The sequence below is a fragment of the Papaver somniferum genome, chromosome 10, assembly GCF_003573695.1.
Source record: "Papaver somniferum cultivar HN1 chromosome 10, ASM357369v1, whole genome shotgun sequence".
NCBI classification, from domain to species: domain Eukaryota; kingdom Viridiplantae; phylum Streptophyta; class Magnoliopsida; order Ranunculales; family Papaveraceae; genus Papaver; species Papaver somniferum.
In genome coordinates, this window is record NC_039367.1 from 47,678,095 (window position 1) to 47,684,334 (window position 6,240).

General features: G+C 37.1%; 1 long non-coding RNA gene across 2 annotated transcripts; it reads left to right on the forward strand.

Annotated features, from left to right (window-relative positions):
• The first annotated feature begins 3,152 nt into the window (after positions 1 to 3,152).
• Positions 3,153 to 5,959, forward strand: LOC113317745. Of its 2 annotated transcripts, XR_003343945.1 has the most exons (8): positions 3,153 to 3,218; positions 3,387 to 3,526; positions 3,649 to 3,906; positions 4,018 to 4,230; positions 4,336 to 4,638; positions 4,743 to 4,914; positions 5,180 to 5,338; positions 5,657 to 5,959. It is a non-coding gene; the product is annotated as an uncharacterized LOC113317745 (long non-coding RNA). The 2 variants fall into 2 exon arrangements; XR_003343944.1 differs by lacking the exon at positions 3,153 to 3,218 and having other exon boundaries at positions 3,268 to 3,526.
• The last annotated feature ends 281 nt before the right edge of the window (positions 5,960 to 6,240 follow it).

Here is a 6,240-nt window from a genome sequence, read left to right on the forward strand (position 1 = left end):
CATTTGCAACAAGTCTATATTTGTGCTTGTCAATGGTGCCATCTGCCTTGTATTTGATCCTAAAAACCCATTTGCATCCAACTATATTGTCTATACCAGTAGGATCCACAAGTGACCAAGTACCTGCATCATTCAGTGATTTTTATTCTTCATCTGAAGAAACTCTCCAAACCTCCTCTTTGTTAGCATCAGTAATGCAAGTGGGAACAGCAGAGGCTTTGCTAAGCAGAGCAACATCCATGGGATGATAAGTTGCAAAGTAAGATTTTGGAACTCTAATGCCATTTTTACCTCTAGTAATCATTGAGTGATCATTCATAGTAGGATAAGCAGTAGTGGATGGAATGACAAGAATGGAAGGTGGACTGAGGTGGATTGAGGTGAAGGAGAAGAGGATAACACCTTGAATGGAAATGAGTCTTCATTGAAGGATACATGTCTAGAGATGTAGACAGTGCCAGTTGTAGGATCTAGACATCTATAGCCTTTGTGTTGAAGGTTGTAACCAAGAAAAATGCACTGTTTACTTCTAGGTTCTAGTTTATTTGTGGTGTAGGGATTGTGCTAAGGATAGCAAGCACAACCAAATACCTTCAAGAAATTATAATCAGACTGTTTTTGAAAAAGTTGTTGAAAAGAAGTAGAGAAATTGAGTGATCTAGTGGTTAATCTATTTATTAAGTAGTTTGTTGTTCGAAGAGCATCAACCCAATACTCATGAGGAAGGAAGGCCAGACTGATATAAAAGAGTTCTGGTTATACCCAACAAATGTTTGTGTTTAGCCTCAGCTACACCATTCTGTTCTGGTGTATGGGGGCAAGTGAGTTCATGGGTAATACCCTTTTGGTCACAGAATTGGGCCAAGAATTTATTTAAAAAGTCCCCACCATTGTCAGTTCTAATGGTCTTTATTGAGTGAGATAAGAGATTTTCAATTCTATGTATAAAAGCAATAAAAGAATTTTTGAAATCAGACTTAGATTGCAGAGGGATAATCCAACAATATTTTGTAAATTCATTAATAACATTAGCATAATAAAGATTTCCAGAAACTGAAGCAGTTTGACATGGACCCCAAAGATCCATGTGCAACAGTTCTAAAGGTTGATGCAACAGTATTGGATAACTGAAAAGGAAGTTTTTTACTTCTACACAATTTGCAATCTAAGCAAGAAAAAGGTTTATTGGAAACATTTGATAACTGCAGCAAAGTACAAAGCTTCTGAAGTGTTTGAAAAGAGGGATGGCCAAATCTTCTACGAAGGAGAATATTGTCACTGGTTGTAGTGGTGAGAGCAAGGTGAGATTTGTTGAAAGAGATTGGATAGAGTCCATTTCTATGAGGCCCTTGGAAAAGAGTCCTCCCAGAATTCAGATCCTTTAAGAGAAGCCATGAGAATCAAGTGTTAAGGACCAATTATTGTCAGAGGTAAATCTATGAATGGACAATAAGTTGTGAGAGGCAGCAGGGACTACAAGGATATCATTGAGATGGAAAGAGTGATCATTAATGAACCTACTAGAGTGCCCTTTATGAGTAATAGACATACCTACACCATTTGCAGTTTGTATCACCTCAGAGCCATCATACGGAGAAACTTCATGTAGAGTGGTGGTATTTGTTTTGATGTGATTATTTGCTCCACTGTCAGCAACCCATTCTTCATCATCAAATATATCAGCAGCAGCAAGCATGGCACTGATATTTGCAGGAGGAGCTCTGTCTTTGTAGGAGAAATTTAATATCTGAGTACAGTTGGGAGCTGTATGACCATCATCAAGACATATTTGACAAGGTTGTTTGTCGGATGAAGGATAACCCCTGGCATAATTAGGTATGTGAAATATTACAGGATTGGGAAAACGACTACCACATCCATAGCCTCCGCCTCTATAGGAACCTCTAGAATAAGTATAAGACCCTCTGCCATAATTGTAAGAACCTCTACCAGAATGTGCCATAAAATCTTTTGCATCATTTTCACTCTTAAGAATAACAGCTCTTTCACTAACAACAGCCTCTTCACTTAGCAAGTTATTATGCAGTTTAATACAAGATATATGTGGATTGCGATGCCTCATGGATGTAGCAAAAGGTATATAATCAGAATTAAGAGCTTTTAGAGTAATGACAACCAATTCCTTATCAGAAATTACCTCACCGACAGCAGCTAATTGATCAGATAAAGACTTGATTTCATTGATCAAAGTTGTAATTGACTTAGTACCTTGAGTGATTGAAAGAATTTTGGTTCTCAACTGGATTGAGTGAGTCGAAGAAGCTCTGGCAAACCTTTCTTCAATGTTTTTCCATAGTTCATAAGAAGTAATTGCTCTTGAGAAATACGGTATAACTGAGTCTGAAATAGTCGAGTGAATCCACATGATGATAGAGGCATCTTCATCCATCCAATCTGTGTATAAAGAATTTTCAATTCCATTTGCCTGATTCCTGGGATTGGTGAATTGAGGAGGACAAGGATATGAACCATCAAGAAACTTCTTGAGCTTGTATTTCTGAATTACTAGATTCATCAGATGATGCCATGTAATGAAGTTATCTTCCTTGAGCTTGAGGTGAACGAAATTCGTCAGTTGATTGAGAGGAATCGAAGAAAGGGAGTTGGAAGTAGGGTTTTCCATAGTTGAAAAAAAGGAGGAAACTATGAAAATAACACAGATCTGAAGGTGTTGTGTGAAAGAAAATACAGATTTAAGTAAAGATTAACAGTTGCAGACAAAGGTAAGAATGGATCGAGGATAGAAAGAATGAGATAAACAAATATGAAAAATTGAAGCAGCTTCTCTAAAATTAAATTCCCAGAAGAATAATGAAGAGGGAAAACGAATCTGTAAAAAGAATGGATCGATTGAGGATTGAAACTAACCCTAACCTATCTTATACCATAGTAACATTGTATCAATAATCAAAATTCATTTTCATAAAGTTTCGGAAAAGAGAAGCTTAGCTTCATTCATTACAACCACAAGTTTTCTTACAGATATTTAATACACTGATTGGCTCATATAACACACTCTCTCAATGGTTGCATGTGTACAGAAGCGTGTGGAAATACAACATTTAAAAACACATGAGAAGAGTGTGACCAGCTGTTATCCTTCACTGTTTTTTATCTTATCCTACGCCACTTCATAACCTGTGCTAATAATGAGGTTTATAAAAGGGGGTGAGAAGTGAACCGGAGTGTTTATTGAGGTAATTAACAATTGCCTTCTTAGTGATGCTTTAGCTAATTAATGTTTGGGCTTGGTTCCAATTTTAACTTGAGTTTTTGTTTTGGTTTATAGTTACAACTTTCTTTATAGTATGAATTCAGCTTTGATTTCAGTTTTAGATCCTCAAATCATTGTTGTTTGTGTGTAGGAAATGAGGTGGAAGATAGTATGGATATTAGGGATTGTTTTCCAACTCAAAATTATTGGTAAGGAGGTGAAAAATGAAGGGTTGGCACTCAATAACTAAGGGGTCTTTTCACTAACAGCAAGACACGAACAACAAAAGGGGTAATAGTTTTACCTTTTGTAATATATACATTATATATTTTGGAAATGGTATCATTGGTATGGTCTGAGCCATTTTTCAAGTAGAATTTGATAAATAAAATGGTTGTCTGTTTCTATTGTAGGTTGATGTTGGCTGTGATAAAGCGAAAGCTGGTTTCAGCACTTAGTGATGTTGGAGCCCATTGTCATGAATTCCATTGTCCACGGGATTCATAACATTGATAAAAGTAGAAAGCTGCATCTTCTTAAGGACTAACAGGGGGACTGTTTGACAGACGTCAGCAGTAACTTGCACAAGTTCCTGAAATCCATCGCAAGGAGCGTCGGATTGCCATGACCAGTCCAACCGAGAAGATGAAGCCACTACAAATGGTCTTATAGTACGTACATAATTCTACTTCATGTATGTTTTATCTTTTATTATTCACCATATTTGTTGAGATATCTCGAAGTAGCTGAGGAAGTAGCTGCTCTTGTGCGGTCCTTGCCAGTTGAAGAGCAGCCAAAGCAGATGATTGTCACTTGTAAGGGAATGCTTGACCCTCTGGAGGTCCACTTTCTTGATTTCCCCAATGTGTTTATCGAAGGCAGTGAGTTGCAGCTTCCGTTCCAGGATTGCTTAAAGATTGAGAAATTTGGTGATTTAATTCTGAAGGCGACTGAACCATAATGCTTCTGTTAATCTCTTCGATGACTGGATGAAGGTAAGTCTCGTTTCATATGTTTTTGTGTTCAACCAATGGGAATATTATGTGTACGTGTTCTGTTTTCGTGCAAACAAGGGACGACTAAGAATTTCCTTAATGCAGGTGAAGGTTTCTTTTAGGGATCACTCTCAGATTATGCACAGAAGAAGAATGTGAACGGATCTGCACTGACCCTGTCTGGGATTCGTGATATTATTCTTGGTGCTTAGATTACTCCACCCTTGCAACAACATCAGCAGATACAAGAGATTGAAAAGCAACAAAATTAATCAAGCCAGCTGACAGCAGTCACAACAAAGATTGAAAAGCTACATAATTAATCAAGCCAGAGCATGATTTCTTGAACAACCTGGAGCCGCTTGGGTTTATGGACTCCTTCATATCTTCTCTGAATTTTAATTTGAGGTATATGCAGATAAATCCAACAAATTTTGTTTGTAGTGTCCCTTCAATTTGTTGAACTTAAATTTCATGAGAAAGTTGTTAATGCAAGTGAGTAATACTTACAGGGTTAAAGAAGGGGCTCTTATTGTGTCATTTGCCTTATCGAGGAGGGCGACATTGTCTCAAACTTGGGTTACTGCAGGAATTTTCTGTATAGAGGTGGTGTTGGCTGATGCTCTCATGAGGGAGCACACAGCTCGACAGGAGGATGAGCAGAACACAAACAAAGCGAGCGAGGTAGTTTACATTTGACTCAAACTAAGTAATTACATTGAAGGTTTAAAGGGATGGAAGGCTTTTTTTACGTTTTTAGTGGTAATTATCTTTTCATGGATCAGTGGGGAAATATTTCACTGGATCCGAATGAGGTAGGTTTTGATGATAATTAGGAACCTTAAACTATTGATATATCAAACACCTATTAAATTCTTTCAAGTCTATAACAACTCTCTTTTCAGGTACAAATAGTCTCACTTATGTTTCATTGTTGTTTCCTTTTCAGGTAGTTTAGATTTGAAGGAATTGGAGAGGAACACGTAAATCTGTGGTTTGTGTGGCGGCTCCAGCGAAGAAAGCTGAATCAGCAGCCAAGAATGCTCGTCAAGCAGTTAAAAGACGGGTGGGCAACAAAGCCAAGAAATCTGAGATGAAGACGATACTGGTAACTTCTTACAATTTTGATTACATTTTCAGATTTTGGGTGAAATTACATTAGATTTGATCCTGAATTTCTAATTCATTAATGTTCACCTGGTCAATGATGTTTAACCAGTGGTGCAATCTTGTGCGTGTATCAATTTTAATGATGCATGGACACAGAAATATGCACATAGGTTCCATTTTTAAAAATACTCAAATTGTTTTGCATGGAATGTAAGCATGTGGCCCTGGTGATTTTGCATTTTTCAGAAGCATTTTTATGAGAACTAAACAAATTGTATCATCTGTTGTAATAATACGTCATTACTTCGGATTACAGGCTCATAAGATCAACCATCAAATGGATGTTGAGGGTCTAAAGAAGGTGAACAAGGACAAAAAGTTCATGCTTGAAGTCCCTTGGTTCAAAAGCTGAAAGTGTCGAATTGATGCGGTTGCTGATCAATTGCTTTCTCATTTGGGTGGCCATTTTCTAAAACATCCATAAGGTGCAGGTGCAAGGTTAACTTGCTAAATACTTGTGTAAATTCTTTGTAGAGGAAGAATCCCTTCACACTTTTATTATCACACTATCTCACACGTTGGACATCATTTTTGTGAATAAAAATCAAACCTTAACGGATGTGAAGCTAATACTTTGAGTATATATTCCTCTTACCAAGTTCTACATGCCTACCAAAAATGAGTACATACCGAAACATAAAACCTCACGATCTACCGATCTTAATTTTGATGGTCAGAATTCCGTTAGTTTTCAACGACTCATTTTCAAAGTAGTAGATGATGGTGTTATACGTCTCGGAATACGCTCATTTTCGGTAGGAACGTAGAGCAATGTAATAGTAAACATATCTCCAAAATATTAGCTTCAAATCTGTTACTGTTTGGTTTTTATTCACAAAA